The following is a 12636-nucleotide window of genomic DNA, read 5'->3' as shown; positions in this document are numbered from 1 at the left end:
TCCCTCCTGCCGAGCAATTGTCTACTCCGGGGGGGGGGGAGCTGTCCCTGCTGAGAAAAGACAGTGATTATTGCTAGCAGCTATAGCAGCCACTAGTAATAATTGCAAGTGAATCCAGCAGGCTAGTTGTACCCAAGTTGATCGATCGATCAACTTGGTACATTTAGCCTACCCACACATGGTTCGAATCTCAGCCGGTTCCTACTGAACCGTCTATGGCTAGTCTTACAGCACTGGGGTCCTCGGTTCGTACAGACTGATATCAATGCACAGAATGTAAAGAGCTGCCTAAATTGTTGATGCTATATAAAAGCCTGTAATAAATATTTCCACCATACAGATGAGGTCAGGAGGTTTGTACAATGCTCACAAAAAGTTAACTATTTTCTACAAAACCACCAAGATTTCTGTTTCTGATGTTCTAGTTGTACAACGGGTCGTTTCAGTGCAATGTGGTTATTTACATAGTGTATTTACTTCTTCATAGGATTAAATCAGCATTTCTTATGGCAAAAATACATCAGTTTAATGCCAGTCGGCCTTACATATGAAACAAGTGCTTGGCGAAAAATGTAAAATTTATTCAAAGCCTCGCTGCTGTATGATCAGCCTCACTACCATTATCATAAAGTCTTGTAACCATGCATTTATAGTACTGTGTCGCATAAACATTGTTTATATTCATTTCTAAACCATTACGAATGAAACAAAAAGATAATGGAATCAGTAAGATTGTTTCCAAATACAAAATGAAGTTGAAGTGAGTTGCACTCATGTCCTTAGTAGAATATTCCACTTATCAATACACAGGGATTTCATAGGGGAAAATTGCCAGTAACCTACTCATCATTAGATGTGCCAGACCGATGCTGTTCAGATGATTGTTCATTTGTTTCCAATGTGAAGGAGTTAGGGATGTAGAATTATTTACAGGCAGTGTACCAGGTATGAAGAGAACTGGAGTACACACACAACAAAGAATGCGGAAAATACATACGGAATGCAGTCTCTCCGTGACATAGTTGGGCTGACTCAAATTGTGTAAATATAAACTTCAATTATCCAATAATATGAAAGCATCTGCATATGATTGGGTATTCAAAGGGAAAGATTGTTTGCTTTTCACATGATTGGGTAACTAGAGTGAACTTAGAGTGAAAAATTTTCGTTGCTTACAATTGGTTCAGATAGATAGAGAGAGAGAGAGAGAGAGAGAGAGAGAGAGAGAGAGAGAGAGAGAGAGAGAGAGAGAGAGAGAGAGAGAGAGAGAGAGAGATAGATAGATAGATAGATAGATAGATAGATAGATAGGTAGATAGATAGATAGATAGATAGATAGATAGAACAAAAAGTATTGTGCCGCCTGCCTTTACACACATGAACTTTAATGGCACCCCAGTCTAAAGCCCCATACACACTATTAGAATTTCTGCAGATTGTTGTCTTCAGATTTTCCAAAGCCTGTAGTGCAAGGGCCTGCCTGATTGCATACAAATTGAAACTCTTAAGGTTTGACCTCATATTATATGGTTTTGGTAAAAATCTGCAGAAAATCTAATAGTGTGTATGGGGTCTTAGTCCATAGGGTTCAATATTGAACAAGCTTGGGGTGGAGGAACTTGACTGGCCTGCACAGTCCTGACTTCAACCCAATAGAACACCTTTGGGATGAATTATAGTAGAAACTGCGAGCAAGGCCTTCTCTTCCAACGTCAGTGCCCTACAAATGCGCTTCTGGAAGAATGGTCAGACATTCCCATAGACACACGCCTAAATCTTGTGGACAGCCTTCCCAGGAGGGTTGAAGCTGTTATAGCTGCAAAGGTTGGGCCAACTCAATATTGAACCCTACAGACTAAGACTGGGATGCCATTAAAGTTCATGTGCATGTAAAGACAGGCGTCCCAATACGTTTGGTAATATAGCGTAGATAGATTACCACTCACACATACGCTTAGGAAGAAAAGCACATAGCAATAAGCAAATTAAGTTGTTAAAAGAGGGTTGATTTAATAAAGGAATCGAGAATTTTCACACAATAAATTGTGTGAATATTTACATCAATCATCTCATCACTTGCAGATAACCGAGATTTGTTTTTCACATGAATAATTAAAGTGAATGCTCACACAATTTTTATTTTTTCTGTTGGTTGAAATGGATGGACTTGTATCTTTTTTAACCTATGTAACTCCTTTTAAAATAAAAAAATCAGCCTGAGTATTATTATAGTCAGCACAGGAAACGAATGTGGTCCCCCACATCAACTCCACAAGCAGACCTGCAGAAAATAAGACCAAAGTCAAGTGCCATAAAAAACCAACAGGGTTTTAGAATTTCAAAATAACCAAGAATTCTGATTGGACAGCAACATCAGTTTTGTTCATGTTTTCTTTTCTTCAGTTTCATAAATTAGCCTCTTTATCTCGGTCTATCAAGATATATCAGTGCATTGTCAGGAAATAGAGTACTGTACACAACTTCTGTGTACCACCAGGAATTGGCAGTACGTTTTCTAGCTATAGAGCACTAAAAGTTTCTTGTTCATAAATATCATATACAGCAGGTAGGGACTAACGGTTTGTTTTCTACGGGTCTTCTGTGGTAACGGTTTACTACTTTCTTTTGATGGAGACCAAAACACCCAAACACCCATATATACAGTATATTTGTCAAACTTGCAGAATGTTAAACTTCAATACCTGTTTTCATTACCTAAAAAATAATCTAGTTAAGACTGACAATGCAATTTTGTGGAGGAAATGTTGCAATGAAGCTTTGAACATAATTAAAAAGTTTCTTTACAGCTACACTAACAAATAAGAAGAAAAAAAAAATAATCAAACTGTAGAAATTTAAAAACTTGCAGTTTAGGGATCTCCCACAGCTTCAGAGCTTGTAGACAGCACATTTCGCCCCTGAGTTTACAACAAGAAAGACTACAGCAATTACACAATAATTGTTATTTTATTGTTGTGTTCGTGTATCGTTTCTTATAGTGCTGAGGTTTAGAATTCAAAATGTGGTTTATTTTATAGCACTCTTCCAAAACAAGAGCATTCAACCTGCTAGGAATGCTATCACATAACATTGAATGTTTTGCTATTACTTCGTTATAGTACAAAAGCTCCTAGTAGTTCTCTTGTGGATCTGAGCTAGTAGTTATCTATTTGTAAAAAAAAAAAAAAAAAAAAGTCTAGAAAACCATGTCTAGCATCTTAATAGTCATTCAAGTTGTAGCATAAAGCAGCTGACTCGGTCTTCCTCCTAATCTTTCATTTATATCTGCATACTAAGCATGTGCCTATGACACTTTTATTTGAATGCATATTACTATTTTAACCACCTCAATACTGGGCGTTTTCACCCCCTTCCTTCCGAGGCCAATTTTCAGCTTTCATTGCTCTCGCACTTTCAATAAGAATTGCGCGGTCATGCAACACTGTACCCAAATGGAATGTTTATCATTTTGTTCACACAAATAGAGCTTTATTTTGGTGGTATTTATTCACAAATCAGTTTTTTATTTTTTGCGATATAAGCAAAAAAAGAGTGGAAATTAAAAAAAAAAACAATATTTTCTACTTTCTGTTTTAAAAGAAATCCAATAAAATCAAATTTTGTCATAAATTTAAGCCAAAATGTATTCTGCTACATGTCTTTGGTAAAAAAAAATCCAGTTAAGTGTATAATAATTGGTTTGTGTGATCACGGACATATGTGCGCAGATAATCATGTACATATGTGCGTAGATGATCTCGGACATATGTGTGCAAATGATCATTGGGACATATGATTTTACTGTTACATATATGGGACAGATGTTTTTACTGTGTAGGGACATGTGTGGGGACAGTGTTTTGGGGACACTATGTAGGGGACATTGTGTGTTACACACTGGGCCAGTGATCATTGTGTAAAAAGCTGTAAAAAATCACCTCTCCTCTCCTCACTGACAACGTCCGTGTGAGGAGAGGAGAGCGGATCGCCTAGCAACCAGCTCTCTGGTTACATCACATGATGGCTGTGATTGGACACAGTCGTCATGTGATCAGGAGGGCCAACCACAGAGCCCTCCTGCCGATCGGAGATGAGCCGTGTCCGGGTGACATGAGCGCATCGGGATCGTGCCACTGTGAGGGCACGCGTGCGCCCAATCCCCCTCTTTCTGAGGTACGTTCCTGAACGTCCACTCAGAAGGAGGAAGCGCCCACCCGGCCGTATATGTGCAGTGGCCGGGTGGGAAGTGGTTAAACAATACAAAAAGGAGCACTCAGCTGCAAATAGGTGAAATCAAAAAGCTGCTGCAATCAAACATTCCTTGAATAGTGAGGAGAAAAAGACGTAAAATAAATAAGATGCGCTGTTTTTGACTGAGATAGTATCCTAAAAATGTTTAGGTAACAGATGCAATAAACAATGTGCAATAAACAAAATCAGTAGTGAACATTCAAATGGCAAAGTGTCACTAGATAAGTGAAACTCTTGTTGCCTAGAATGGTGCATCAAATGAATTAAATCAAAAATAATTTTTTGGATAAGTAGCCACAATCCGTTCACAAAAAATGACAAATAATAAATGGTGCAAAAAGTTGATAAATAGTCCAGTGCTCCACAATTCAATGTGTTTACTGAAAAGATAATGCTCCAACTTTCCCACGTGCAAATACAACAAACTCTTTGTAGTGCAGCTGAAATAATCCACAATGGAAAGTGTGTCACCGCTGTGCTCTATATGTGAAAATTGTCCGCTTACCAAATCAAATGATCCCACCAAGAGATCAAATGCATGTGAGTGGAAGCGCCTCTGAAGACGAGTGGTCAGCCAGCTCTAGGGAATGTATTCAGGTTGATGGTGCTCCTTAATCTTGTTAATTACATCATGTGGTTATAAAAGATAATGGAAGACGCTCATAGTGCATTAATGCGTATAAAGCTGGTTTATTAAATAAAAATTGCACTTACATCATGGACAATGGATTAGAGATAAAATCTTGCACGGCCGCTTGCAGTGCGGTCTGCGCTAGTTGACGTCACTTTGCTAGCTCCAATCCTATTGAAATATTACTATTTTACCTGGGCTTATGGGCCTATGGAGAATAGACATGTGTCTTGAAAAGGAAACCCTGCAGATAGCAGACCAAGTTAGGCGCAGTATGTGGGAGCATAAATGATGTTGGTAGGTTAGGCAGAAGGTAAAGGGACAGTTACAGATTCTATACAGATAGGGCTTTCATTGCCCCCATGAATATATCTAAACAATATTTTTACTAAAAATACACTAAAATCCTAATTAGAGAGCAGAAATACATCACAATTTGCTAAAATCCTGCTAAATCTAAGTGATAGAACTGTATTGGGATGATAAATAAAGTTCTGTGTGTGAATGGGATTACATGCAGTAGTTGGTAAGGTTGCATAATGACACCAGTCCATCCAGTTCAATGTGTGTGCATGTGTGTGTGTTTTTGTCACTACTGTTTCCTATGTCCCTGTATATTGTTTTTGCTAAGATGCCCATTTAAAAGTTTTTTTACATTATTGACACTCCCCACTGACACCACCAACTGTGGAAGGGAGTGCCAAACCCTTACTGCTCTAACAACGCCTTACATATTTAAGGTTATACTGCTTCTTGTTCAAATTCATTGAGTGGCCGTGTGTCTTCTTATCTTAAGTGACCTGAGACTGAATTGTTTACTCTCTATATTAGTCTACTACTCACCATTTAGATTTTTGTATATTGTGATCATATCTCTTTTTAAGTGTCCCTTCTCCAGCTCCCTTATTTGCTTTGTTGCCCCTCTCTGAGCTCTCTCCAGTTCCAGCACATCCTTCCTGACGACTGGCAACCAGAACTGGGTGGCATACACAATATGTGACTGAACCAGAGTTTTGTAAAGTGGTAGAATTATGGTCTTATCTCTTTAGTAAATACTCATGCTAATAGGCTACTTGTCTTGCTGGCTGCAGCTTGGCATTGCATCCTATTGCTAAGCCTGTGATTTACTAAAATCCCCAGATCCTTTTCCATCCTAAATTCCCCAAAAGGTTCTCTCCCTAGCAATTAAATTGCATTCATATTTTTAGCCCGAAGTGCATTACTTTAAAGTTTTCAATATTAAACCTCAACAACTTACGTCCCATCTCCTTACTCTCCTTCTCCTCCAAACTTCTTGAAAGACTGGTCTACAACCGATTAAGTGACCATCTGACCATGAATAAACTTCTTGATCCCCTTCAGTCCGGTTTTCGCCCTCAACACTCCACGGAAACTGCTCTCATTAAACTCTCAAATGACCTACTAATGGCTAAAGCCAATGGACACTATTCTGTACTACTTCTCCTGGATCTCTCTGCTGCCTTTGACACAGTGGACCACCCACTCCTCCTCGAAAAACTCCACTCCTTTGGTCTCCGTGACTGCACTCTTCGCTGGTTCTCATCCTACCTATCCCACCGCTCCTTCAGTGTCACTTACAACTCTACTTCCTCCTCTCCTCTTCCTTTTTCCGTTGGGGTCCCCCAAGGTTCTGTTCTCGGACCTCTCCTTTTCTCAATCTACACCACCTCCTTGGGTCAGTTGATTGCCTCCCACGGCTTTAAATATCATCTCTACGCTGATGACACCCAAATCTATCTCTCCACCCCCCAGCTCTCTCCATCTGTCTCCTCACGCATTACCAACTTATTAGCAGACATATCAGCCTGGATGTCACATCACTTTCTCAAACTCAACCTATCCAAAACTGAGCTCATGATATTTCCTCCCTCAGGTGCCACTTCCCCTGATCTCCCTGTCAAGATCAACGGCTCAACTATCAACCCATCTCCCCACGCCAAGGTCCTAGGTGTAATCCTGGACTCTGAACTAACCTTTCGACCCCACATTCTATCACTATCCAAAGCTTGCCGCCTCTGTCTTCGCAACATCTCCAAGATACGCCCCTTCCTAACCATTGACACCACAAAGCTTCTAATCCACTCCCTGGTCATCTCCCGCCTTGACTACTGCAACTCCCTCCTCATTGGTTTACCTCTAAATAGGCTATCCCCACTTCAGTCCATCATGAACGCTGCGGCCAGGCTCATCCACCACACAAACCGCTCAGCGTCTGCTACACCCCTCTGCCAATCCCTCCATTGGCTGCCACTCAGTCACCGAATTAAATTCAAGATACTAACTATAACTTACAAAGCCATCCACAACTTGGCCCCTAGCTACATCTCTAACCTAGTCACAAAATACCAACCTAATCGTTCTCTTCGCTCCTCCCAAGACCTCCTGCTCTCAAACTCCCTTGTCACCTCATCCCATGCTCGCCTTCAGGACTTCTCCAGAGCCTCCCCCATCCTCTGGAATGCTCTACCCCAATCCGTCCGTTTTTCTCCTACTTTATCCACTTTCAGACGATCCCTGAAAACTCATCTCTTCAGAGAAGCCTATCTGGCCCCCACCTAACAACTGTACATTTCTCTTCTCAATCAGCACATCACCCACAGTTATTACCTCTTGTATCTCTTGACCTCCCCTCTTAGATTGTAAGCTCTAAGGAGCAGGGCCCTCTGATTCCTACTGTATCAAATTGTATTGTACTTGTACTGTCTACCCTCAAGTTGTAAAGCGCTACGTAAACTGTTGGCGCTATATAAATACTGTATAATAATAATAATAATAATTTTCCACCTGGGCAGCCAACCCTATATTTTATCGAGGTCTTCCTGTAAAGTTGCTATATCCTGTTGTTATTACCCTGCTAAGCTTTATAATGTCAGCAAAAACTGAGATTGAACTATGTATACCAATTTCTATATAGTTTATGAGCAAGTTGAACAGAATTGGTCCCAGGACTGAGCCTTGGGGTACCCCACTTACAACTTCAGAAGATACGCTATTTATCAGCACCCTCTAGACACATTCTTGTAACCAGTATTCTATCCAGTTACATACACTATCATCAATGCAAACAGACCTCAATTTGTAAATGAACTGCTATGGGATACTGTTATCATTTTTTTAGGCAAAATCTAGGTACACTATGTCCACAGGCCTTCCTTTATCCAGATTTTTACTCTCCTCTGCTATGTGTCTCTCGTGGTCTATTTTACCTGCCCTGATCGCGCTCTTACATTTCTTATTGCATTCTTTGTAGTGTTGGAATGCCAACGGTTACCCCTCAGCCTATTTTTTAAGGACAGCATTTTCTCATTAATGTGCCTTTTTATGCTAGAATTTAGCCATCCAAGTTAAACTTTATTTCTTTTGTATTTGATGTCCATTGGCACTGGCTAATGCCATTATTTAATATGCACTTAAAGCATGTATTCCATTTAATGTCATGTAGTATGGAGCACAGTTTAGTAAAGTTGTCTCTTTTAAAATATAGTGTTGTTGTTCTACCCTCAGGCCTCCTTTTCCTATCATTTACATTGAACATAATTACTCTATGATCGCTGTTTCCTAAGTTATCATTTACGTCCACATCTGCAATCAGATCTGTGTGCTGCAAGAAATTAAAAAAATGATGAGCCTTAGATGAGCGTGCAGTTCTGTCTGCCCAGTCAATATCGCAATAATTGAAGTCTACCTTAATAATAACATTACCGTGCCTCACCACCATTTCTACCTGTGAGAGGAGATCCGTCTACTCTTTATCCGCTACCTGACCCCCGCTTGTTCTCTTCCGGGTGGGGCAATCCAGAGGGCTGCAGGCTGACATTAGCAAGCAGCGAAAACCCATCTCCACTACCAGGAGCTCTAGTAAAGACTGGCTAGTGCTCAGACCCTGCTCCTCGGGTGAGCCCACATCATCTGCTAAGGGGATCTGCTTGCTTATTTATCCAAATGACTAATGTATGAACCTCTATACTGCTACAACTACTGGCCTCTGAGTCTGATCCCAGACCATGACAACTGCTCACATTGCTGCGGATCACATACCCAGCTACAAGTGCTTCACGAGATGTGACCTCTCTAAACTGCTACTGAGAGGGGAAAGATTAGAAATTTTTACATCCTTGCCATGCCCAGGAACCCAGGGAGTTGTGGGAGGTGGAATTAAAGGGCTCTGCATCTACTTCTGACTATGGGGAGTAAATGGGCAATCTGCTACACGGGAAATCAAAGACACTGGAAGGATCAACTGAAATTTTCTCAAAAAATTAAAGCATCTTAAATTAAATAAAGATAGCTAGTTAAAATGAATATATTGTTAAAATCTTAATTGGATCTCTGATTTGGCATCTTGGCAAAACATTCTGAACAACAGTAGCAGTTAATGTTTTTAGACAGCGCATAACTACTAAAGCAAGCACAACATTACAATGTACTGTAAATGTTAATATAAAAATGCAACAATTGAAAAATTTTACCTGTTGCCTGGCATTGCTCTTAAAATACTTACAGTAGCTGTCTAAATGTTGTCATACATTGCTGATAGGAACTGTGATATTGAGCTCATGCAGGTGATGTGCAATTACCCATGCCATTGTATCACTCTTCTATAATGTATTTTATTTTATGTCATTCCAGTGCATCCACCTCTGTGAATAGCCTGCACTGTTAGAGCCTGGAGATACACAGAGCTCATATCCAGGATATTGTACAGAATCTCGGTGGATCTCTTTCTTTATCTTCACATGACTGGACGTCTGTGACATGCAGATGAAAAATATTCCCTATTAATATTTTCAAGGGATTCTGCTCCACATGTGTCTTCTGCTTATTAATCCTATTCCTTTACATAGCACACATGAAAGAAGGATAACAAACAATAAGATAGCATACATTCTCTATAGAAACTAGACATCAGTTTTAATTATAATGGGATTTCTTCGCCTATATACTGTATGCAATAGACATGATTTACCCACACCCTACTATAATTATAATGTATATACTAATTCATGCTGTATATTGTGCTGATATTTTATTTGGGGTTATATCAAACTGCCTGGGCACACATACATGTGACACCCTTATGTACATGTTCTACCATTTATTATTATTTTTACAATAATGCATTGTACATGTTGTATTTTAATGTTGTATTCCCCTTTCCCTGCTACAGTAGACTCTAGTTATGAGAAATATATAGGTGATATAGACCAGGAAATATTTATATTATTAGATTATCCTTTTTTAATGTATTTGTCCTTAAAGTGGCTTTAAAGACAGAAGGTTCTTTACCTTAATACATTTTATGCACTAAGTTAAAAAAAAACATGTTACAATCAGCTTTCCCCCAGCCCCCCTTATACTTACTTGTGTCCAATCTTGAGCCAGCAGATGCTCTCTCGGCTTTCTTTATCGTTATTGGCTCAGACACAGCAGAAGGAGGCAACGGCTTCTGCTGCTGTCAAGCACAGCCAGTAAGGAGAGCAGGGATCGGGGCCAAGCCATGCTCTGCGTGTCTTACAGACACACAGGGCCAGCTTGGTAGCAAGCACACAGGAGTGCCCCCATAGAAAGCGGCTTGCTATGGGGGCATTCAGGCAGGGGGGGGGGGGGCCAGGAGAGCCTGCGGAAGACCCAATATAAGGAGAATTGTCCATGTCAGTCTGAACTTGTAGTTTAAGGGCACGACAGAGTGATTTAATTGAAAGTAAACGTAAGTCTTAGCACAAGGTTTCCCACGTAGGGTTAGCAGAAACAAAAATACCAAGCCACCTTGCTGTGCTGTGAGCAGTACCTCTGCTCCTTACACTGGTCTCCCAGACCACAGGTTCTTCAGGCTCACTTAACCTTTAATCACAGAACCTCACTGTACTGGTCCATTCCTGGCCTCTGGATAGGGTCTCCTACCACCACAAACTCTACCACTGGAGACTTACAGATCCCCCTCCTGAACTCTTTAGTTGCCTCAGCTTTCCCGATCCTTCTGATGAGGGAATGTGGAGTCTTGTCTTCACAGTAGGTCACCTTATCTGGCTAGCAGCAACTCTATCCTCACACACTGACTGTGTTTCTGAACGGCAGCAACTGCAACTCCAACTGCAACTGCCCTGAGATACTCTCAGACCTGGCTTATAACACGTGTGTGCTCCTGGACACACACACAACCTGCAGAACTTCAGGAAAACCTGGATACAGGATTGAAGGTTTCGTCTCACCCAAAACTCTTTGGAACCTTCAAGCCCCAACCTGGGATTACCAAACCCAGAGAAAACACAACTTCCTCTGCTCACAAAACACATGCTGGAGCTTCATAAACTGCACCTTTGAGAACCTTGTGTAATTTTTCCAAGCATTTCTTCATCTAACATAGTAATATACAATACTCTCACTTTATTAGGTACAGCTATTCAATTGCTTGGTAACACAAATTTCTAATCAGCCAATTACATGGCAGCAACTAAATGCGTTTAGAAATCTTGACATGGTGCAGATCAGGGCTGGTTTTTGACACCCTAGGCAAAACCACATTTTGCTGCCCCCCTTGGATCAGCTCCTCACTCCACCCCCTGACGTGCGCTCTAGGATGATGCCTACCTTGCCTATATGTAGTGCTGTATTTTCCTTCACTGATGTCTCCCTATAGACGGGATCGGCCAGGCTGGTACTTATAGGTGTATAGGAGGGGAACGCAGATCTCTCCCATACACATGTGTAGAGCGGTTCCACCAAAAATCTGCTGCTTGCCCAAGTGACTGAGCCACGCTGTCTTCGCACTCCTCCCCCCTCCTCATGTTTGTGTGTCCTGTCGGACTGACACTTAGCTCTACATGCAAGGCTGTTGTCATCTCCACACCAGAGACCTCACAAATGAGCTTCTGGAAGAATGGTCAAACATTCCCATAGACACACTCCTAAACCTTGTGGACAGCCTTCCCAGAAGAGTTGAAGCTGCTATAGCTGGGGCCAACTCAATATTGAACCCTACAGACTAAGACTGGGATGCCATTAAAGTTCATGTGCGTGTAAAGACAGGCATCTCAATACTTTTGGTAATACAGTGTATATATATATATATATATATATATATATATATATATATATATATATATATATATATATATGAGATTAGAAATGTTTCTTGCTTTTCGCTTAGCAAAATGCTTCAACAACTTCTAGAAATAGAACCTATACTGCAACTATATTCATATATTTCCTGACATTTTCTACATGAGCAGTAAAATGAGAAGACGGAAGGCTATGCTAATTTTATTAAATTTAGACAAACATTGCACTATGGTTGCTCTAACTTGCTTCTTGGGAAAATACTTGTTAATAATTCAATCAAAATAATATGTATTAATGTTAGAACATTCTGTTAAACATATGCTCAGTTTTCTTTTTACAATGTTCTCTTTAGCACACATAGAAATATTATAAATGATCTTCTTTCATTTTTTCTGTGCTATTTCATTTTTAAAGTAAAAAATAAAATAGATGTAATCTTATCATGGTTCTAAGTCAATGCCTCTGTCAGCCAAAACAGCAAGTTTATAGAATCTCAGCAAGTTAAATGCTAATTAGAGAAGGTATTGTATGACAACAGGGCTGGCCCTAATGATATCAAATGATGAAATTTGCATTTAAATGAATAAAGTTGTCAAACAGGATACACCTTGGTAGGTAATATGTACCACAAATAAAGGTATGGTATTCGTTCTGTGTAAACACATCTTAGGGTA

Source organism: Aquarana catesbeiana, linkage group LG01, assembly GCF_042186555.1.
Source record: "Aquarana catesbeiana isolate 2022-GZ linkage group LG01, ASM4218655v1, whole genome shotgun sequence".
In the NCBI taxonomy this organism is placed as follows: domain Eukaryota; kingdom Metazoa; phylum Chordata; class Amphibia; order Anura; family Ranidae; genus Aquarana; species Aquarana catesbeiana.
This window is presented reverse-complemented; position numbering follows the sequence as displayed.